The sequence below is a fragment of the Felis catus genome, chromosome B1 (genome assembly GCF_018350175.1).
Source record: "Felis catus isolate Fca126 chromosome B1, F.catus_Fca126_mat1.0, whole genome shotgun sequence".
NCBI classification, from domain to species: domain Eukaryota; kingdom Metazoa; phylum Chordata; class Mammalia; order Carnivora; family Felidae; genus Felis; species Felis catus.
In genome coordinates, this window is record NC_058371.1 from 36,463,649 (window position 1) to 36,487,206 (window position 23,558).

Below are 23,558 nucleotides of genomic sequence, written 5' to 3' on the forward strand. Positions count from 1 at the left end.
GCTTTGCTTTTGACCAATCCATTTTCCATTTTCATAAAATCCTAAGTGCAAGCACTATATGTATGTTGCTGTATATGAACCTGACCTGGTTGGTTGCTACTGACTATCACACTCAAGTTTCTGGTGCCTCCGAAGACAGCTGGGCCAGGTCAGAAGCTTCCCTTTAAGAATGCAATCATGGACTGACTCATTTTTGCCTGGAAGAGCCACTCATCACAAGATACTTGGGGCATAAGTGGTTGAAACACAAGGAGAGAGAAAATACATACTTCAAAGGGGGAACTAAGGAAGGCTTCCTAGAGGACACGGTGCTTGAGATGGATCTTCAAAAGAGTGGGATTTTGACCTGTGGGATGAGCCTAGGTGAAGAGAATGGAGTGTGGTCCAGGGGGGATGGAGTGGGGGTGGTTTGGGATTGGAGGTCCTGAGCCAACAGAGAGGCAGACACTCATGTGGCATGGGGTTAGGAGTGAGATGGTGAGAGGTGGTGACCAAAGGGTGGGAAGACCTGCCTTGCTGGCCATGATGTTCACTAGGGAAAGAGCAGACACTGAGGTCTTTCCCCAGAGTGATAGAACATCATCAGGTGCAGGTGGACTGATGGAGCCAGCTGTCCAAGGGCAGGCATGTAGACTTTCTGCTGAGGTCAGAGGTCTTGCATGTGATACAGACATGTTCCTTGGACCTTGTAGGTATCCTGTGGGGCTCATCTTCACATGATTTCCCTACTATGGTAGTAAAACAGGGTTTGGAATTCTTCTGGATTTGCAAGAGGGAGCTCCTTACACTTTGTAAATGCTGAGCATTATCATTTCTGTTAGGTAGATGGAGAGCTTAAAGAATGTGGAACAGTAATTGAGGAAGAACCCTGTGCTGGTTGTTTCAGGAACTTATTCTTCACTCACCACTCAATGAGAAAAAGACTGGTTAGGATGGTTGCTAAGAAGCCTCTAGTTCTGGAAGTCTAAGTGTCTTGTCTACCTGGTGCTGAGGGCAAACTTGCCTGCCCCAAAGCATGACAAAGGCTGACCACTTGCCCATTTGGTGCATACTCAGGGTCTGCTTTCAGAGCCAGGTTGTTAGAAAAATGAGCGAGCTACTTGCTTGTAACAATCTAGATTGCTTGGTTTAACTTGGCCTGGTGTTTGCAGTTAATGTTTTAGGAAGAAATATCTCCCCAAACCCCAGGCAGAGGAAGGAACTGATATGAAGATGGAAAAATGCTAAGTAGGAAGAGAAGATCTTTGCTGATACCCTTGGACTTGACAATTAGAAGTCATCCAGCCATGTCAGTCTGACCTCTGGACTCACACAATCTGGGGCGGGTTGAGTCTTAAAAGGCTGTGAGTCATCATCCTCTCTCCTTTGCATTTTCCCAATGAAAATTTCCCTCAAAGAAATTCTAGTAGCGGAAATGATTACATAATTGCAACCCTGTTCTATTGTTGCACTGTTTTACAGCTGCTCTTACTATTTATTACCCCTCCATACCTGTTTATGTTCCAATAGGAAAGGGTGCTCAATAAAAATGTTGCTGAAGAAAGGTTACTTCCAGGGAGCAAGAGCAGTGCAGTGTGCAGATTGGCCCTTGGATGTCCCCACCTCTGAAGGAGTGATGGGTGGCTCAGTAACTGGCCGGCTCAGGGGAGGACTCCACTAATTAGCTCACCCTTCGGTCCCTGGAGAGGACTAGCCGTGGCTTTGCTCCTTGACTCCTCTCTACCCTGTTCCCCCCGCAGGCTCGGATTGCTAACTGTGGATGGCCAAGTCAAATGTCTATTAAAAAAATCCTGCTTCCTGACATTCCCCAGTGGCTGTGTGACAAATCAAGGTTACCTTGAAAGCAATGCAGAGGGGGGAAACCCATCCATCTGTCAAGATGTGAGTCACCAGTGTGATGTCATCTGAATCTCAACTGATTCCATTAATTTTGACTGTGTAAGTACATAAAATACCAGAAGAAAATGAAACAGGTCCAGTTCCAGAGGCACACGCACTCACACAGACCCCACACAAATGTGCACACCCACAGATGCGCAGACACATGTGCGTTCATGCAGCTAATATGCCTGGGCAGAGGTAGAAGGGCCCATTAGTGCAACAACTGGATGTGCAGAGGGATGGCTTTTTTTGGCAGCGTTAATGAGGGTGACCTTCGGGTGGGGATATGCGGGCTGCACAGAACGGAAGATAACTGGAGACCTTGGCATCCCTCTCTCTCGAAAGCGTGGCAGGGCTTACACAATTAGGCTTAATTATGCTCTGCCTTCACTGAATGTGTTCATGCAGGTGAAGTCTGGCTTTCTCTCCCCATGCCTTCCACAGCCTCTTCTTGATGCTCTAAACTTGACTGGCCTCCTGCTACGTTTTTTGGAAACTAGACATGGAGGATACTGTGATGGCTGAAGGCCTGCTTCCTTGGCATTATATGGGTCCTTCTCTATTCCTAGAGAAGGTGAGTCCCTGCCCACTTCCCAGTGGGTGTTTATGGGGCATCTTTATGCCTTTAAGGACTATTATGTTGACAGAAACCATTGGTGTGCTAGCCATAACAGCACAGGGCTGTGGCCAAGAGATGTGAGTATGAATCCCACTGCTTCTCCTGGCCTCAGTTTCTTCCTCTAAAAATGGGAATAAGAAAACCTACCCAGCCTACAGAGTTGCCATAGATGGCTGCACAGGCTGGGCACTGCACAACCCAAGACTCTAGGACGCATGTGACTATGTTGCCCGTGGAGTCCCTGGAGTTGTGCAGAGCAATGGCCCTGCCAGCCTGCTTCAGAGCTAATGTGGGGGTCACATGAGATAAATGATTATTCAATGCCTACATCTCCTCACTTTTGCTCATTTCCCTAGTATGTGACCTCTAAACTTCCTGGTGTAAACTCATTGACTCCCGCTCTGTCAAACCCTCCCTCTTCCCTTTCCTGATCAACCTTGCATTCTTGATACTTAAGACTTGACTTTCCAAGAGGAAAAGAGAGGTGGAGGAAACTTCAGTGATCCTGGCTTTGCTAGGTCTGACCAGGGAGAAGCACGTCTTATACAAGGGCTTGTAGGAGGCAGCTTACAGAATACAGGAAGGAAAGGGTGGAAAGGGTCAAGCAGACTGATAGGAGAAATGAGCACACTGCAGATGTTGGCCCACTCAATGGACCTGCCAAAGACTTGCATCCTAACATGCACCATTGTCTGTGGTCAACTGAGTCCCAGGACATGGCAACAAATGGGATTCTTAACACTCATTGTAACCACTAGTTTTCACCTCACCCTCATTCATCTTTGGTGGCTCATTCTCCAGCTCTCAAGGCAAGTGGTGAGCAGGTAGGTTGGCCCTGGCTTGTGTGGAAGGATGCAGCTACAAAACCATGCTGAGGCCCAGGCAGCATTAGTGGGTGATTATCTACCACAGTGAGCCCCCTGAGAACCCCCAGTGTTTAGAGAGTGGAAACAGGAGCATCCTAGGAACAGAAGAAGATTCTGGGGGACATTCAGTCTTGGGGAAAAGGCTCCACATAGAGGAGGCAGCAATGTTTTCCCAATAGGCTGTGCAAGAGAAGTAATCCGGAGCTTTTGAAAAATATGAATTCCAGGGCCGCTTTTCTTGAAACTGACACAACAAATCTGAAGTGAAGCACTTAATCTGTATTTTTTAAAAAATTACACACTTAATTGGGGATAATTTTAGATTTACAGAAAAGTTGCAAAGATAATTTGTATTTTAATCATTTTTAAATTGTGAAATATAAAGCACATATAGATAAGCACCCCAAACAAAAATGATACCTTGATGATTTATGACAAAGTGACATCACCACACAGCTAAGAAATAGGACATGCCCAGTCTCCAGGAGCTCCCCATGGCCCTGCCTTTTCCTTCCTACCCAAAGTTTTGCTACTTAAGCATGCACCCCTAAACCCCGAGGTTTAACTTTCATCCCTAAACGTTTAGTATAATTTTACCTATTTTTGAACTTCTCATAAATGTAATCATATAGTATGTATTTTTGGGGGGGTCTGGTTTCTATTACTGGATGAAATTCATCCATGTTATTGTATATAGCTACAGTTTGCTGTTTTTCACTGTTCTAATACACTGTGTTATCCAGTACAGTAGTCACTAGGGGCAAGTGGCTATTTAAATTTAAATGGGTTAAAATTAAATCAAATTCAAAATTCAGTTCTTCTCTTGCACTACCTACATTTCAAGTGCTCAACAGTCATGTGTGTCAAATGGCTACCATCTTGAACACTGTGGAACAGACAATTTCCGTCATTACAGAAAATGCTTTTGGACAGCTCCGCTCTGGAAATGTTCAATTTTCTGAATGCATCAAGTTTACCCATTCTACCGTTGATGGACATTTTGGTTGTTTGCAGTTTTTGGCTAGTGTGACTAATGCTGCTGAGAATGTTTTTGTACTGGTCTCCTGGTGTGCCTGTGCAAATTTTTATGTTGGGTGTATACCTGAGAGTAGAATTGTAGGGCTATCGGTGTGTATACATTCAGCTATAGCAGATAATGCCATACTGTTTTCTCTAGGGGTGTACTAATTTATGATCCCATCAGGATGTCTTTTCAAAAGCATCCCAGATAATTTTGAAGATCAACTAGGTTTGGAATCACTGCTTGATTTCTCCAAGGGGTGGATTTTGTCTTTATACAAGAAAGAGCCTTCTAATAACTCAAATTGTGTAACAGTAAAATAGACTCTCAGGAAAAAAAATACCTCATGAGGTAGCGAGCCCCCTGTATTTAGAGGAATTCAAGTTTATGATGCACAATTTTCTGATATAGCAGCTCTAAAAAGAACTCCTGAACTTAGGAAAAAGCCTTCTTAAGTGATTGTGGAAAGTCCTTTCCAACTGTGAAGTTCTCGGATTCCATGCCTTTTCATGACCATGTTTGGTTAGATACATGTTGAACAGTGAAATTCTTCATAGTTAGGCAGCAGAAGAGAGAAAGAGCTGGTGCCACAGGGCCAGATTAAACACAAATTGGATCATTAGTCTTTGAATAATTGAGTTAGTTGTCTTGATGATCAATGAAGCACCTTGTGCTTCTTTAAACACACTGTTCCTACCTGAGCTTTTGGGATAATGGGAATGATGACCACCTCAGTGTCACTCTCTGCAGACATTTATGTGTCCTCCTTATTTCTAGTTTAATGGCCTTACTGGATATGTGCCTATTGTTGTGACTGTCTCAAATCATTTTTGGAGGCAAGTATGGCCTAAATCATAACACAGTAAAAACGTCCTCACTCTAACGTTGCCTGGTAGTCTGTTTTCATCTGTCTTCACGCTGTCTCTCTCCACCCATTCTTCCTGCTCCCCCCTGGAATTCCCTTCCACCCTTGAGGGGTTTGGAAATGAAGGGATTTATTCTAGATCACAAGAGAAATAGTCTTCCTGCCCAACCACTCAGAAAGCTGCCTTTTGGGATAGAATGGTTTCCTTGTAACTCACTTGAAGACTGATTGTTTCTTGTAAGAATGCCATTAGGGGATTTGGGGAAAGGTCTTAATCTCCCTGGGTATGTGTGAGCAATGAGATTTCAAAGGGAAAATGAGAGGGAGGCTGATTTGATAACCTGACCCTATGCTGGACCCATGAATGGCAAACGTTTCTGCTCCACTTATGGTCTGTGAGCAGTGCTGTGGTCTGGATCTGCCCTCAGCTCACAGATAATTCTTTTGGGCACACATAGAAAAAGTTAGGATCCCAAATAACCTGTGGGCACAGCTACAACTGGGCCAACACAGAGATGGGACCATGGTGCTGATGGGTGGTGGCAGCTCTCACTCCCACCCCACAAGATTTGAACTAAAGGATGAGTCAGGCTTTGTCCACCTAATTTTTGCGATGGAAGGCCCAACTGGGTCATGAGGTTGAACTTTAGAGAGATAGCCTTGGAGCCTCTGGGGAGGCTTGGAGCTCCTTCTTGTTGCCATTGGGTTTTTAAAAACACCAGCTTCCTTGAAGGTTACAGACAGAAGCTATGAGGAGAAGAAACTTAAGAAGTTGGCACGGTCAGACCTAGTGCGTGTGCCATCTTCTCTCTGTGGTCTTTAGCCTGGTCCCTACTTTCCTGGCCCTTGGTTTCTCTGAAACTTCAGGAACAAAGACAATCAAAGGGGTGTGTCTGAATAACACCCTCTGTCCCAGGAGACATATGAGGCTTAATTAGCTGGTACCCACAGGATGTTCTGAAAATGAGAAATGCCTAGGATTATTATCTATCAAATGTCACATACAAATATGCTCATGTTCCCATTATGGATGTATGTGTTGCAAACTTGTTCAATCAAGTGTGACCCGTTTGGTGGTTTTAATTACAAATATCAATAAAATTGGTTGATATTTATGGGCACAGACCCTTCAGATCTGGGGGAAGGAAGCTAATTGCGCAAGACAGCGCTGTGATTGAACTCCGAGGGAGGCACGGGCTCCTGCTAGCTGGGTGTGAGGCTGAGACAGCTCTAGTCTCCCTGTGTTAATTAAATGTGATGAAATGAATATTAACTTGTAAAATAGAGACCTGGGCTAAGATGACTTGGTGGGTGGGGCTGAGGCTGAGGAACAGGTCTGGGGTGGCTGGACTCAAGGGCTGTTGTCTTCTCCAGAAGCAACAGTGGTTTGCACTGTGGTTTTCAACCCTGGCCACACACAGAGGTGCCTGAGGGGCTTCTAAAACATGCTAAGGCCTGAACTGCCCTTCCAGAGACCTTTGTGGGGTGGGGTTGCCCTGGTTATTCGATGACCAGCCAGGACTGAGAACCACTAATGCAGTGAAAAAAATTCATGCCAACAGATAAGACACTGGGCCAGCCATGTGTCCTTGAGTCTCTTACTCTCAGAGCCTCAGTTTTATTTGGTTCTGTTTTTGTCTGTAAAAAAAAGATTAATCAAAACTACATTTTGCATCTGTGATGACAAAATGAGATCAAAGGAATGAAAGGGTTAGGTACCTGGTGGGGCCTCAGAAAGAGCTAGTTTCTGCTGCTATGAAAGATCAGTGTTATCTTTACTGCTGGGAATAGAGTCATTAGCATCTTTAATCAGATAAGAGAGCCAATTCCAGAAGCCCCAGAACCAGTTCAGAAAGCTTATCCTTAAATTCTGTTTTTCTGGCACTAGCTTGGTCCTTAAATCTGTATTAGTCAGGGTGCTCCAGAGATACAGAACCAATGGGATATTCACACCCGAATCCACATCGACACCCATATCCATATTTGTCCCCATTCATATCCATATATGTGTGTATATATTCATACTCACCTATGCGCGCGCACACACACACACACACAGATTTGTTATTGAGGCATTAGCTCGTGTGATTACAGAAGCTGAGAAGTTCCACGATTTGCTGTGTGTAGGCTAGAGACCCAGAAAGGCTGGTGATGTAGTTAAAAAGCTGGAGGGCCTGGGTGCTGAGAGCAGGGGAAGATCAATGTTTCAGCTCAATCAGTCAGGGGGAGAGAGAGAGAGAATGAGAGAGAGAGAGAGAATCCTCCACCGTTTTGTTTGATTCAGGCCCTCAATGAGTTAGATGATGTCCATCTACACTGGGGAGGGCAATCTGCTGTACTGAGTCTACTGATTCAAATTCTAATATCTTCTGGATTAGCAACCTCACAGATACACCCAGAAATAATGTTCAACCAGATAACTGGGCATCACCTGATCCAGTGAATGTGACCCATTAACTGGCACACTTAATATTCCTTTATTTTTTTTATTTTTTTAATTTTTATTTTATTTTTATTTTTTATATGAAATTTATTGACAAATTGGTTTCCATACAACACCCAGTGCTCATCCCAAAAGGTGCCCTCCTCAATACCCATCACCCACCCTCTCCTGTCTCCCACCCCCCATCAACCCAAATATTCCTAAGATTCAAGTACATGTGAGCCAGGATGAATTCAGAAGACTGCAGTTTCCTGGTGGTTTAAGCCAAAGTGAATTCTTCACTGAACACTGATAGCATTGCCCATGAGAAACACTCATCCTTCAACCCCCCTTGTTTTCTGTAGAAACAAAAGGACATATCCTAGAAGGTGAGTGGTGCCAGGCCATGGGCTCAGATAGCATGGCTGAACCAGAACTGCAAACCCTGTCTGCTGACATCTAGCCCTCAGCTTATTCCATTCAAATTCCAAAAGCTTGCCTTTTCTGTCAACTGTGAGGAGAGTTGTCCTGTTGGTTTGCATGTTAAGTCAGCTGAGACTTGGTCCCTTGGGAGAAATCATGCCTTGTGAAGCAGGGAAAGATGGTGTGATACACAGGTTTTAACTTCCTTTCTCACTCCCTTAATCAAGGTGCTCCGATTTCACCCAAACTTCCTTATACATCATGTCTTCCCTTGTTGAGACCCACACACTGAAGCTAAACTGGGGTACTCAACAGGCTCCATTCTTTCCTCTCGCACTGTTCTTTCACCTGGAATATTCCTCCTTACAACATCCATAACTGGACACCCCCAAAAGCCCAGAAAAAACTGCTTCCCTGTCCATGAATCCTTTCTTGAAATGCCCTCCTTCGGAGAAACTACTACGGCAGTGTGTGTATTTCATATGGTATGGACCACACAGCTCTGTTTTGCTGTTTGTGAGTGTATCCAACTGTCTCATTCCTGTCACTGGACTGGACGCTGGTGAGGGCACGACAGAGCTGTGGAGGAGCACAGGCTTGAGCACCAGGCACACATGGCCTGAATTCCACCCTTGTCACTATTAGCTTTGTGATCCCAGGAGAATCATTTGGATTCTCTAAGCCTCTGTGTACTCATTAATTAAAATGAGGAAATAATTCCTTCTTCTCAGGGCTGATGTGAGGATTAGTTTGATACATATTTATGAAAGAGTCTGGCAAAGAGAGGTTTTCATAGATGCCTGTGGAATGATTAAATGAATTGATACAAACTATCTGGCATGAATGTTGAAAAATCACTCTCACTGTATAGTTAAAAATTGCATTTTGGGGCGGTGGTGAGGAATTTAAAGATCCCTTTGAGATGCTCAAATTGCAAGATATGGGTCTAAGGAAAGGAAGGAAGTTGGATTTGGGGGGACCAGTGTGAATCCAGAACCTTCACTGAGTTCTCAGTGCAGCCGCATGAAGTGGAGATTATTTTCTTGTAAAGACAGGGTTGTAGTATTGACTTTGCTGCTTGCACGGGCCTGTGGGAATTGTTTGCTTACTTTGGCCCTTAGTTTTCTAATATAGGAAATGGGCTAGCACTCCTCATGCACATGACTTACATCCATAGGACAGTGTCTGGCATGTGCTTGGTGCTCCACAAAGGGCAACTATATGGCTGTCGTTATGATAATGACTGTATCAGGAACCGCCTGTTGACAGGACTCCTGGTTTCACGGCGTTCCATGGCTAGTGGTAGCCGCCGTGGTGGATCTGTGCCAAGTCGGCCCTCTTACTGCTGTGTGGCTGCCCCCAGGTAGCCTGTCTCATCCCCAGATCACAGTGTCACTGAGCAGGACTTCGTCGTGGGTGTCCGTGGTGCATCTTTTCAGAATTCTCTACACTTGCTCCCATGAAAGTCCCCTCTGTTCCTGTGTTTTCCAAAATTGGGCCTGGCTTGTCTCTTGTAAATCCCCACCCGACTCCATTTCCCTTATCAACCTGCAGATCGTCTCTCATTTGTCATCTTTATTAGCTTTTAATCTCCCATCAGTTTAGTGCTGGGGTTTAAGAGTAGGATTAGTGGGGGGAGTTTAATTGGATGATCCTCCATGGCCCCTTGAACATCGGATTCAATAAAAGTTTATGAAAAGATAAAATCGCAAAGGGTTTTACAGCCCCAGACACAGCAAGAGACTGGTTCGAGAACAAGGTAGCTGTTTTTCAACCTCAGATAATCCGTGTTTCAACTTGATTAAATGAGGAAGTGAGTTTTCTGTCTCTCTCCCTTCCTCCCTCTCTTTCCTTGGGTAATGTTACCCTTTTCCTTCTGGTGTAAGCAAGAAGCCACTTTCTGCCAGCCTCTCCTTCCCTCTCACTTTGATTCTCTCTGACAGGAAAAATAATGAAACCTGGGTGCACCAGAAAATAACATTTATTTCACACAGAAATATGCTGAACCACCACTGAAGGTGGCTGAGGTGATGCATTTGATGGGAAAGAGGCCAGTCTTCAAGACAGGACACATGGTCCATGCGGGAGGAGGGCGGGAAAGTGCTCCTCAGCTGTATACTCCTGTGCATCCTGAACTCACCTTTCCCCCACCTTCCAGTCTGCATCCATGGAGAGGGTGAGGGTGGGGTGGACAGTGGGATCATTTGTGAGTTTGTTCATGTATTCATTCAGCAGACATTATTGCATGCATACTATGTGGAACACGGGAGATAGAAAATGAATCAGGCCCCTTCTGCTCACAGGAGGGCACAGTCTCTGGGAGAGATGGACAGTTTGTAAGGAAGTAATGTTTTATTTTTTATAGCTACAAACACAGTTAAAGGAAGGGATGGACCCTGATGGGTTCTCATGCATTATTGTGATTCCATAGCAACGTTTGGCTGTCTGATGTAGGGTGAGGAAGTTTTCTGCACAATGAAGGGGGAAGAATTTGGAGTTCCTAGTGGGAATCCAGTAGGTGTAATGGGGGTGGGATGAGAGAGGAGAGAAGCAAGGTAGGAAAAGGATCCAATGGACGGATGTTAATCTATGGACACCCTGAGCTGAAGATGTAATGAAAATGTCCTGATGTGGGTGGCCCAAGGACATTGAAAGAGTAGTATACCATACTTATCAATGCTTTTTGGGTATAGTTATTCATTCATCCATCCATTCATCAATAAATGTAGAAGCTCATAATCACTGGTGACCATGAGCATGCAGTTTCCCAGGGAATTCATAGATCCAAAATTGGTCTTTGGATTTCCACTGGCCATGAATTGGAGTTCACATCAATCTTAAACACCAAGAGACCCCTGGGGCTCTGTGATTTACCCAGTTCTTATCAAATACCAGGTGTAATAATGGCAGTAGTATAAAATAAAGCCAGAGCTTAAATGAAAGTGATTAGTCCACCTTGGAGAAGTGATCTAGTGGGTGTCAGAGCACAGTATTCACAGAGGGGGGCATGCTGAGTTAGGCTTTGAAAGATGGTAAGAGCTTGCTAGATGAATGGAATGGGAGTAGAGATGGGGCACAGAGCACCTCAAGGTGACGAAATAGTGAGGAGACAGGAAATAATAAGACAGACACAGATGTTGGGGTGCTTGAAGAGATGTGAGGGCAGCAGTGGGAGTCAAGGCTGCAGACAGAAGCTGTGGAGGGAGTGGAGGTGGGGGTTATGGAATACCTCTGATGACAAATAAAGGGACTGTGACCTTGGTGGTTGGTGGAGGACCACTGAAGAGTTTTGCTTATAGGAGGATCAGACTAGTATTTTCATTTTAGAACTATCATCCTGGCTCAGCATGGAGGATGTGGGATGAGACCATAGTGTGCCTAGTCAGTGACAGCTGTCCAGGAGAGAGAAGCAGGCCTGGACACAGGTGGCCATGCAGATGGAGAGGGGACATAGTGGAGTTTAACAATATAAAAATGGAATTTGGGGATGGGGCACAGAGGAAGAAGTTTATATCTCCAGCCCCTGGCCTGGTGCCTAGCTGATGAGTTGTGGTGTTGTCTGGGAGGGGGATGCAGGAGAACATTCAGGTGTGCTTGAAGGGATGACTCAGTTTGGGATATGTTGAGATTTGGGATATGTATCTGGTAAGCAGGCAGATGTGCTGGAAGTCATGTGCTTAGATGAGATGATCCAAGGAGAATGTATATAATGGTAAAGAGGAAGAGAGAAGAGAGAAAAGAGAAGGATGGGGAAGGGAGAAGAAAGGAAATGTGACCCATGGATTTCTGACCTTTTTTCTGACAGTGTTCTAGGACCTTGTCTGCTTCTACACAGCTGTGGATGGAGATGTTAGAAAGGTCTTACTTGTGGCAGCAATGGAGGATAACTCCACATTGTTGGCAGATTTGTGGGGCAAGGGGTCGGGGGTGTAGGTACTTTACTCTTGATGTCTGGGCTGGGTGCAATGCCACTCCTGAACACAGCCCCATGGCAGCACATAGCCTGTGTGTGACTCATAGTGAGGATAAGTTGGTTGGGAGCCCTATGTTTGATTGGAGCTTTTGGAGTAGGAGCTCCAAAAGTCCAAAAGCCTTGTGGAGCTTGAAGCTTGTGTGATTGTGGGGGAAAAAAAAGAATGCAAAATTGTGCATATAAAGTGGGAAGGGGTCATGGAAGTGAGGAGCTCTGACACTCGAGCTTTATTAGCTTCATGATAAATTCTTCTTTGTGAGATTTCTGGAAAGCTCAGGAGATGCATGTGTGAGTTGAAATTGTGGTGGTGGTGGTGGTGGTGGTGGTGGTGTGTGTGCCTGCACATGTACTGTGTTCATTTATGAGGATGAGCTAGGATAAGTGGGAACCCAGGCCTAGGTACTTCTTGGGCCTTGTCCCACTTAGCAGGGGACTCCCATGAAGAGGGGTCCTAAGAACATGCATTGGGTACATAATCTAGAAGTCAGTTGGAGCACCTGTCCTTTAAGATCTAGATAAGATTGGTTCTATATTTGCAGAGGTTGGGGGGCAATGCTTCCCCAAGACCTCTAAAAATTCCTGAGGGACTTACATTCTCATGGTCACTTTTATTCCTTAACTGTGCTGCCACCAAATTAGGTATGGATCTTCAATGTCCCTGCTCCATATCACATTGACTCAGAGGTTGAACTGATCCTCTTGTTGTAATTTATACACACCTGTACACACTCATTCACTCACAGCTGCAAGGCCTTTATGTACGAGGCAGACTTCACTTAATAAGGATGGATATGTTGAAGTAACACAATTTAAAATTGAGTATCAGCTATCATGAATATTTAAGTCCCCCTGCCATTTCTCTTGGCCTCCCCTCTTCCTTCCTGCCATTCTTTCTCTACTTTGCTCTTTTCTTCTTCCTAACTCTTGTTCCTTGTGGTTTAAGGATCCTTTTTGATCTTGTTAACCAGTGTCCCCTGGGACTCAACTTCTAAGCCAAGTGTATCAACTGACTCTTGTTGTGTAACAAACCACCCCAAATTCTGTGTCTTAAACAACATGTATTTATTATTTTTGATGAGTCTATGGGTATTCCTGCTGATCTTGGCTGGGCTTCTTCATGTGTAGGTCATCAGCAAGTGCATCATCCCAGAGATGGCTGGTCTAGGATGGCCTTGGCTGGGATGACTCCACTCTCTTCCATGTCCATCATGCTAGCCCAGGCATGTTGTCACCATGAGGGTAGGATTGAAGAGGGGGTGAAAATGTGTGAGCGTTTTCTTCTAGGCCTCTGCTTGCATTACGTTTGCTGTCCATGTGGCCCTGCCCAGAGTCAGCATGGGAGACACTATGCAAAGGCATGGCCATGACACAGTATGGGAAGCAGGGGCTGTTAAGTGCAATGCATCATTCATACCATGTCTTTCCAGAAGTATTTCCCTAAGCAAAGACTGTTCCCTCTAAGAGGCATCCTGGTTACAACTGTTAAGACAATAGTTTGTTTCCCTCTGCCACATCTGGTCCCTGCTTTGTATCTTATTAAGCAACAGAATAGCCCAGGGTCTGACATTTTGTAGGGGCTTAAGCATTTCCACATGAAAGGGAAATTTTTGTAAAGCATTTATTTACTTTCCTAAATCTTATTGGCTGATCTAACCTCTATTTTCAGAGGCTTGCTTGTGTTCCAACAGACTGTTGAACAGAGGAAGGAGGTAAAGCTAAAGTTACCTTGTTGGCACTTCAGATCCATTGGCCAAAATGAGGAACTGAGGCAATGAGAAAACTCTCAGTGATTCCAAATTCTAAAATGCTTAGACCACACATGCTCCCCCAGTAGCACAGGGCAAACTGGACATCTGTTATCAAGGTGGGGTCTCAGGAGAGTCCCCCTAGAAGGCCTGTCTATGGAGTTGGGGAATGAGAGTCAGGGTATCTTTCTAACTATTCTCATTCCATGGGGAGGGTGTGGGATGGGGTGGGTGGTTCTGCTCTGCACCTCTCTCTTCAGTACATCCTTCTTAATCAAGGTGTGTGCACATGTGCATGAGAGATAGAGGGAGAGGAGATGGCGTGTGTATATTCATATGTCTGTACACACATATATCAACATACCTCAGGGCTTTCTGCCAAGAGAGGCACAGCTTTGACACTGCTTTGCTCTGCTTTGTGTTAAGCCAGACAATAAAAGAAATGATTAGGGGCTTTCAGAGCAAGCACCTGACAATAGGGAGAGGTGAATGTAGGCTGATTGAAGTTCCATTTACCCCTTTCCTGCAGAGCAGGGAGAGGCAGGCAGGGATGGTTCTGCACCTGCATTTTGTGGGACCAGTCCCAGGGTAAAACCTTGCCCTCACTCCTCCTCCCTGACTCCCCAGGGCCCTCAGGGTTGGTTAAATTTAGTGTTCTGGCGTTTCCAAATCCATGCGATTTTCTTCCAGGACTGTGAGTCTAAATGTCACCCTTGCTGCACAATTACTAACACATTGTGCTGATGGGGGTGGTTCAAAAGCTTTGTTGCTGTGAGGAGAAGGAAAGCAGAGGCAAGTCTTGGGAAGGTGAAAGGAGAAAAAAAGAAAAGAAGGTAAGGAGAGGATGAGCATCCTTGCTACTCCCATGGTACCCAAACTAGCCCAGATGGAGTCAACTAGAAGGAAACGGGCCCCCTCAGGCAAAACTTGTCAAGTTGTATTGCCCACAGGTGCTGCAACCACTGGGTAGCTTCTTTGAGGAAATCACAATGAGGTTTGAGATGGGGTGGTGGTTTTGCTGAGCTGGAATCTAAGAATGGGCTTCCTACTTGGATTTGGTAGGATTGCTGAGAAACTTGGATTTTCTCCTGAGGGGCATTCCCTGGGCTCAGTGGAGAAGAGAGACAGTGTGGGGTAGTCTAAAGTCTACGAAGTGAAGTCACGTGGACATTCACCAGTGCTCAGTCACATGTCAGCTGTGTGACCAGGGACTAACCACTTTTCTGAGCTTTGGTTTCTTATTTTGTTAAGTGAGGATAAGTACCTCTACCCTGCTCACTTTGCAGCGATGTTGTGAGGATTAAATTTAAAGGATGATGTACAAAAATAACTTTGAAAATAACTCATCTGGGCCCCATCAGTGAAAGGGATTTATGCTGCAGTCCAGGTGGAGGAAAGTAGACATCTCAAAACATGGACAGGCACATAGTTACCTCAGCTCTGAGGCTAGACTTCTGGGTTGCAATCCTGCCCACCCCTGGCCAACTGTGTAATCTCAAGAAGTCCTCGTGTCCTTCTGATGACTCCGTTTTGTAACCTGATGAGTGGGAGAACAACCCATGCCAACCTCATAGGGCCACTGTGAGCTTTAAATGAGTTGAATAAAGTGTTTAAGGGCATAGACAACACCTAGCAAGTAATAAGCCCTCAGTCAATATTGGCGATTATTATATATCTTTCCTGGAACATCCTGCTTTAGGATGCCAGAGATCCTTCCAGAAAGATTTTATGTGATGATTATGGGAACCTGACTCAACCTAAGTAAAGTGTCTGCCCCCCATGCTGGGCACACAGTTATTGCTTGAGGTATGTCCCTTCATGTGCTGTCTCATCTTACTGGGCCATGGGCTTTCTGCTTTGTGGATTCTGGGGGAAAGAACCCCCAAAGGCCCTGATGAAAACATCTATCAGTGGCCCATTATTATGGCCCCGTTACACTCAGTCTCTCCTTCTTAGGCCCTGCTCAGAATTCTTCCTTATGTTTTTTGTGCTCCATTAGAAAGAAACCCCATAAAGAACATACAGCAATCATCTTCCTCCACATACAGAACTTGGAAGAATTCATCTCCCTGGTCCTCAGTTTCCCCATCTGTTAAGGGAAATCATCTCTAAGGGCTTTTCTAGCAAGTCATGACGCTTCTGACTTCATTGTTCCTAGAAAATTACAGGCCTAAACCCCTTTCTATGACTGTATCACTGGCTATTTTTAATGCTTTTTTCTCTTTGTTTCTCCCTCTGGAACATGCCAAGTGTTTATGTCATTTCAGAGAATCCAGTAAACTGCATTATAGGGAGGAGACTGGGAGTAACACAGGCAAAAATCTGCTATTTTCACATGAATGCTTTAGGCAGTCAGCCATGATGGGAAATGAAGTGTGTGGAAAAGTACAGGGTGAATAGAGAGGGCTTTAGTGAAATGATGAGCCTTTTATCGTTCGCTTCTGCACGTGACATGGTGTCGATCTGTCAGCCCCGCGGCTGCAGCGCGACCTGAATGGCTTCTGCGGTGAGGTCTTCCCCTCCACCCCCGCCACAGGTTGCGTTTGGATGGGGGAATAACCCATGGTTATTTACCAAAGTTCCGCTAAGAATAAAGCAAGAAGAGGAGGGGGTGAGCCAGGCAGCGTGGGGATTCACATCAGGCGTCAGGAACTATTTCTGTGAATTACAAGATGCTGAGAAATTTAACAGAATTCCCTCCACCCACTGGTGGAGTGGAGGGGGCTCTTAAAACACAGACGCTAGGACGGCAGTGCGGTGTCTCTGTTCAGTGTCTGGGTAGTTTAGGACAAGCGCCACAGTCTGAGAATCAAGGACCAGGTTCGAGTTCTAGCTGGGATTCCGACTAGCTGTGAGGTTAGAGGCGTGGGCAGAGAACAGCAGGCCAGTTTCCTACCCACCTCTTCCTCCCTACATCAGTGTCCCTAATTCCGGTACTCAAGTTCACGCATTTTAGGGAGACTACAGTGCCTGTATGTTTTCATTGCAGGCATAGGATTTTTTTCCCTAATGAAGAGCCCCCCCCCCCTTTTTTAGAGCAGTTTTAGGTTTAAAGAAAAGTTGAGCAGAAAGTACAGTGAATTCCCCTGTATTCCTTTTTCTCTTCACAGATTCTCCAATCACTATTTTGCACTGGGGTGGTACATTGGTTACAATTAATGAGCCAATATTGGAACATTATTATTGTCTGAAGTTTTCAGTTTGTTCAGTTTAGGCTTCATTCTTGGTGTACATGCTACAGGTTTGGACAAATGCGTCCTAGCATGTAACCATTACAGTATCACACAGATTAATAGTTCCACTGCCCTAAAAATCCTTAGTGCTCCACCAATTCATCACTCTTTTCCCTTCCTCCCCCAAACTCTTGGCAACCACCAACCTTTTTATGTGTCTATAAGTTTTACCTTTTTTAGAATGTCATATAGCTGGAATCATATGTATGCAGCGTTTTCAGATGGGCTTTCTTTCACGTAGTAGTATGCATTTAAGATTTCTCCATGTCTTTTCATGACTTGATAGCTCACTTCTTTTTAGTGCTGAATAGTATACCATTGTATGGATGTGCCAGTATGTTTATCCATTCACCTGTTGAAGGATATCACATTTGCTTCCAAGTTTGGGCAATTATGGATAAAACTACTACAAACATTCGTGTGCAGGTTTTCATGTGGACCTAAGTTTCAACTCATTTGGGTAAATACCAAGAAGTGTGATTGCTGGATCATATGGTAAAAGTGTCTTTGGTTTTGTAAGAAACTCCCAAACTGTCTTCCAAAGTGGCTGTACCATTTTGCATTCCCACCAGTGATGAAGGAGAGTTTCTGTTGCTCCACATTCGTGCCAGCATCTGGTATTGTTGGTGTTCTGTGTAGCCAATCTAATAGGTGTGTAGTGATATCTTACTGTTTTAATTCACATTTCCCTAATGACATATGATTTTGAACAAATAGAACAATGGCTATATATTTTCACTTTAAGAATAGTTTTAACAAACTTATTTATCTGTCCTCCCTGCTACCACCCTCCACCAATAGGAAATTAGAGGTGAGTCTGTGACAGAACATGAGAAGCAGGCATGCAGCCCATAGAAGCAGTGAGCCCTGGGTTGGGAGGCAGAAGACCCGACACTGGGCTTTTTTCCCCTGAGCTACTTGACCTTAGGAATCAATCACTTGACTTCTGGTGCTCAGCTTCCTCACTTGCAAAATGTGGCTTTTGCAGTGGATCAAGGGTATGAAAGTTTTCTCAGGCCACCAGCTGGAATAAATAGGGAGAAGCATGCAAGGCTCCGTGTTGAGACTGAGAAGTGCTGTCTTGCCAGACAAGACAGCTGTTCTCGAGAATGATCTCTAACTTCCTGTCCTGTTTACAATTCCATGCAACTTTGAGTGACAACTGACAACCTGGCAGAGAGAAAGGGAAGGTAGATTTTAAAACGTTGATGCTGTGGCTCAAAAAGCTCATTAGTGTGGGGCAGCCTCTGTTGTGAAGTCAGCACGGTTCACACCTCATCATGTGCTGGAACCCCTCTCTCCCTCCCCCCCCCCAACATTCCAGGCCAGTGTAAGCCTCACTGGCTGCACTGTGAGCTCTACCTAGAGGGAGAAGAATCCATCCATCCGTCTTCTCATCTTCAGAGCTCTTCACAGGAAGGTGCTTTGCTTATGTCTTCTGAGCATCTTGAAAGTGCCAGGCACGGTTCTAGGCACTGGGAAGGCAGCAGGAAGCAGAGACAAAACTCCCCATGCCCATGGGGCTTCCATCATAATGAGGTACATAAATAAGAAAAAGAAATAATCTGTGTTCTGCATATTCCATTCCAGAAAGCAAGAGATTGTCATCCTATTTAGAAAAATATACACTCTAAACATTGAAAACAATATGAATCTGGGGCCTAAATGATGAATTTCAGTGACTTGGAAGCATCTTGGAACATGAATGTGCCAACACAGTGGGAGCAAAGGGCTGAATATGATTTCCCAGCCAGGTGCAGATGTGAGGCCCTCTCCCCTGGCTGTAGCCTATTGCTCTAGGCCTGCCCAGGTCCAGGCCAGGGCCTCAGCAGGGCTCCAGTAGCTCCTGTACTTCAGTGGCTCTGTGCTCCCAGTCGTCTGAAGGTGGAGGGGGCACCTGGGGAGGTCTGGCTTCCACTGTGAGCCCAGAGGTCCCTCTGGGAGGCAGGGGTCCCACAGCAAGTGAGCTACATATATAACCTGCAGCAGGCATGGGCTTGGGAGGCTGCAGTGAGCCCTGGCCCATCTCCTCATCTCCTTACAATGTCCCAAGGAGATTATTAAACCCACTTGGAGGCCAAGTCACTTTCCCAGATGAAGTGTTGTGTGTAGTCGGAGAATCTGGTAGGTGAGGGCATGCTTATCAGGGTTTGTGTGCTGGTGAATACTTCCTTCTTAGCTGAGTGGCTAGCTAACTGCTTTCTTCATGGTGGAATGAAATGATTTTGCTTTTCTCCACTGAGAAAACTTCCTGTGAATAGTGACCTTGGCCCCACCAGGAGAGGCAGGAGAAAGCTTCAGATAACAGATGGGCTGCTCTGCAAGGACTGGAAGGTCCAGGCCACTCACAGGTTGCTGCAGGGTCTTTAGGCTGTCGTTGAGAATGGGACTAGAAGAGGCTGGAAGATGGTGAATGTCGAAACCATTAGGAACCACAGTGATCTCAGGCTCTGATGTGCATGTGTCTGGGACCACTTGGGGACTTTGTGCAGAGCCTGATTTGGCAGGTCTGGGGGATAGCCTGAGGTTGTTTATTTCTAAGGAGGAGTGCCCAGCAGGTGCAGCTGATCCAAGGCCACACTGGGGTACCAGAGGGTCCAGCCACATGTGTTATTTTACAGAGGAGAATGTAGCTTGGCAGAAGTGACCCCGCTGGGAGGTGGAGAAGCTGGCACAAGACCTCAGGTTTCCAGAATCCCAGGTCCATGTTACATTCCATCTCTTCTTTGTAAAGGCAGGGAGGTGATGCCCACTTGCAGGCAGGCTCTGGAAGACTGTAAGGTCATTTGGAGTTCCTTTCTGGACAAGGCCCATTTACTTTTCTCCCTGTTTAATCACTCAGACAATTACAAATATTTATAAGCCCTTACGTATACTGAGTATTACGGGGATTTACAGGAGTAACGAGTAGTGCAGGAATTAAAAGGAGAGATACAATTTTGATATGTAAAATAAACAGACTTCGGGAAAAATAGATGATTCAGGACTGATGGCATGTCAGACTCTGCATTTTCCAGGAGTCTGAAGGAGAGAAAACAATCCCTTTGGGTCCTAGTGGTCAGGGAGAGTTTCTTGGAGGAGGAGATCAGCTCCAATGGGGCTTTGAGTGATTCATAGGATTTAAAGAGATGGAAGGTAGAGGCAGGTGGGCTCTGAAGGTGTTCTGTCTGTCACTTAGGCCTCCCCTCTCACTGGATGGGAACTTCCCACTCATTACTCTCAATTTCTTCTCTATCTGTGTCTTCTTCCTGCTTTTCCCTATTCTTCTTAGTCCTTCTTTTCTTCCTCTTTTCTCTGCTTGTGCTCTCTTCCTTTGCTCTCTTTTCCTCTTAACAATGCCACATAAGTAGAAAATAAGGGATTTACGATCAAATATCTTTCCTTACCTGTTTATCTTAGCAGTTCTATGAGGAAAGCAGCACAGGGTATTATGCCCATTTAACAGATAAGGAGAGTGAGGCTCAGGCTGGGGACTGAGGGCTTTCTTGGAGCATGCAGCTTTCATTGTTAAAACTGGGAAGCTCTTGGGCAAATGGAATGAATTGGTTACTAGGGTTATACCCTTACTTGTCAGTACCTTGGGCCTGGGGCATATCTTTGGCCTGTGAGCAGACTGAATGAGTCATCATGGTGGGCTAGTCCAGTCCATTGTCTTTTCTTTCAGGATGGGGAGCTGGCCACCTAGAATGGAGGGTACAAAGGCATGTGACATGACATCTGAGTCTATCTGCAAATACATGTAGGGCAGGGCGCTTGTGTTCCTGGTCTCTGGATCATCCCTGGGGTGTCCCTGGTCTTAAATCTGAGCAACCCAGCTCTACTTCTTCCCCTTTCCCATGCTGAATGACTCTCAGCCTTCTGGAGCATTGAAGTTCCTCCCTTTGCCACTACTACTCAAGGGCTTCCCTTCCTAACATTAGCAGAACAACTATAAGTGCACAGGTCTCTCCTCTTAAAATGACTCAAACTTGGGCATTAGCAAAAATGAGAGACTAGGCAGGGGCCTTTGCAAGTGACCTTGATAGATGCAGGGGATTGATGTAGAACTTCAAAATCTACTGTTGGTAGGGGTTCCTAAGCTATACAAGCTCACCCTCTCTCACACTCTCTCACCCTTCCTCACTTATTGGCCCCCATTTGGCTGCCTGAGAAGTTTCTGGTATCACCACGCCTAGACTTACACAGTCATTGCCACATGGATTTTGACTACAAACATGTGTGCAAATATGAAAGCAATGAAAAGCACAACATCCATCCCTTTATCACACAGCCTGGAGGCTGGCCTCTTTCAGACCAGAGGAGAAGAATTGCTTGGGCTGAAATCATGAGAACATAATTCTAATTCCAGCTCCACTGCTAAATGCCTATTTGAACTCAGACAAGTACTTTTCCTGGGGCTCAGATTCCTCATCTTAAAATAAAGAATTGGACTGGGTGCTTCCCTAAATGCAGCCCAGCTTCAGGGTACATGATTTATCTGCATTTGCAGGAAAAGCGTGATGGTTCTCGTCTAGCAAGGTAGGCACTGGTTCCCTCTGGCATGTTGGTTGGATGTGTGAGAGCCTGAAAGTGATGTGATGAAGCAGGAAGTGCTATGAGGGAAGCAGGGCTGGATGGAGCAAGAGACACCCACCTGGAAAAGCTAACAGCAGTGGAAGAGTTGGAGGACATCACAGCTCAGCATGGGAGGGTGGGACTACTTAGTAAAAGAACAGATGGCTCTGCAGACCTCGATACTTCCTGAGGGTGGTAGCCAGGACTCACATAGCACTTAGGAGTTTCCAGAGCACTTTCACAGATGTTACACCCTTTTTGCCTGACAGCTACTGAGTTAGAGGGACTCATTGTGGCTTTATAACATTTTTTTACAGAGAGAGAGAGAGTGAGTGGGGAAGAAGGGCAGAGAGAGAGAGAGAGAGAGAGAGAGAGAGAGAGAATTAAGCAGGCTCTATGCTCAGTGGGGAGCCCGATTCAGGGCTTGATCTTGTGACCCTGGGATCACGACCTGAACTGAAATCAAGAATCAAATGCTCAACTGACTGAGCCGTGCAGGTGCCCCTACTGTGGTTTTATAGATGAGAGATTAGGGGTGTGCAAATGTTAATGGGCTGAGGGGACCCAACTGCAGGCCTTTTGGCTTTGGGTCCAGTGTCATTTCTACTACACCAGAGGTGCTGCCAAGAATTTGGTTCACATTAATAATGGAGTCATCACATATGGAAAATGACTTTCACCAAAAATGATAAAAATGATACAAGTTTTTGCCTAAAAGCATAAGCCTCAGTTATCTGGAAACTTTGCTCACTCAGAATACTTCTTTGATTTCAGACAAAGAGGCATAAATGAGGCATTACTGTGGTTCAGTGTTTGTAATCAGTTCCTAGCTAAGTCATTAAGATAGGAGGTACAAAGCATACACACAGCCATCCCCCATAAATCACACATTCAAGTACACACAATAGGAGACAATTTAACCAACAGTAAAGATGTATGCCTGCCCTTCCTAGATTCACCTGTAGGAAGAATCTACTCAGCAAGGGGAGGCTGTGTCTCTCAACCAGGTGTGGGTCTGTGTGGCTCGCACAGCATATCCCTTGATGATGAGAATGATGTAGACAATGACTAACTTGAGGCGATTGATTATTATGTGACAGGCAGCTTTAAATGCATTAAGTTGTTTAAACTTTACTACAACCCTTCAAGGTAGGTTCTGTTACTCTCTCTGTTATTCAAGATGAGGAAACTGTGGAGCAGAGAGAATAGCTGGAAGGGTTTGATACTGTTTTTCAGGTAAGCAACATCTGTCCTGTGCCATGCAGAAGATGGATTTTTACTTGGAGATTGGCCAAGGTTTGGTTTCCTTCCTTCCTTCCTTCCTTCCTTCCTTCCTTCCTTCCTTCCTTCCTTCCCTTCTTCCTTCCCTCCCCCCTCTTCCTTAATTTCTTTCTTCTTTCCACTTTCCTGGAGTGTCTACTGATTGCAACAACCATGCATGGTTCTAGGGATACAGAAATGAAAAAAAAAAAACCCAAAACAGTGGCCTTTAGGAACTCAAAGTCTTGGCAGGATTTGGGAGTAGGTGGGAAGGTGTAGGCATGGACAGGAGTTTATCAGCTCATTTCCTTCTGCGACAGAATGAAGGTTCTAGTAGAACGGGAGTGCAGGCCACCCATAGCAGGTACTTAAAGATAGAAAATGGATGGAAGGGATGGTGGTAGGAAAATATCAAAGGACTTTAACAGCCTTGCCATTTAGTTGACACTGGGCCTGCTGCAGCCTCCTCTGTGACCCTTTTTATGGAACTATTTTCTTCCAAAAAGATTTGGGACCTGACACCCAAGAAGAGTTTGGACTACGGACTTTGATTGATGGAGATGGTGCTCCTGTGCATGGGGCAGGCAGTAGATGGAGGACTGCTCAGAAGGGAACTGGGTGGAAATTGCAAACTTTTAACATGAGAGAAGGTGATGAAGGAAGCAGTTCCCTCCTAAGTCCAAAGGGCTGTGGATA

The 23,558-nt window shown here is 45.3% G+C and overlaps 1 long non-coding RNA gene across 1 annotated transcript in view; it reads left to right on the plus strand.

Moving 5' to 3' along the window:
* The first annotated feature begins 445 nt into the window (after window positions 1-445).
* LOC111560114 overlaps window positions 446-23,558 on the plus strand; it is a 61,215-nt gene continuing 38,102 nt past the window's right edge. The window contains exon 1 of the long non-coding RNA XR_002741678.2: window positions 446-1,938. This is a non-coding gene — a long non-coding RNA (uncharacterized LOC111560114). The remainder of the gene's footprint in view (window positions 1,939-23,558) is intronic.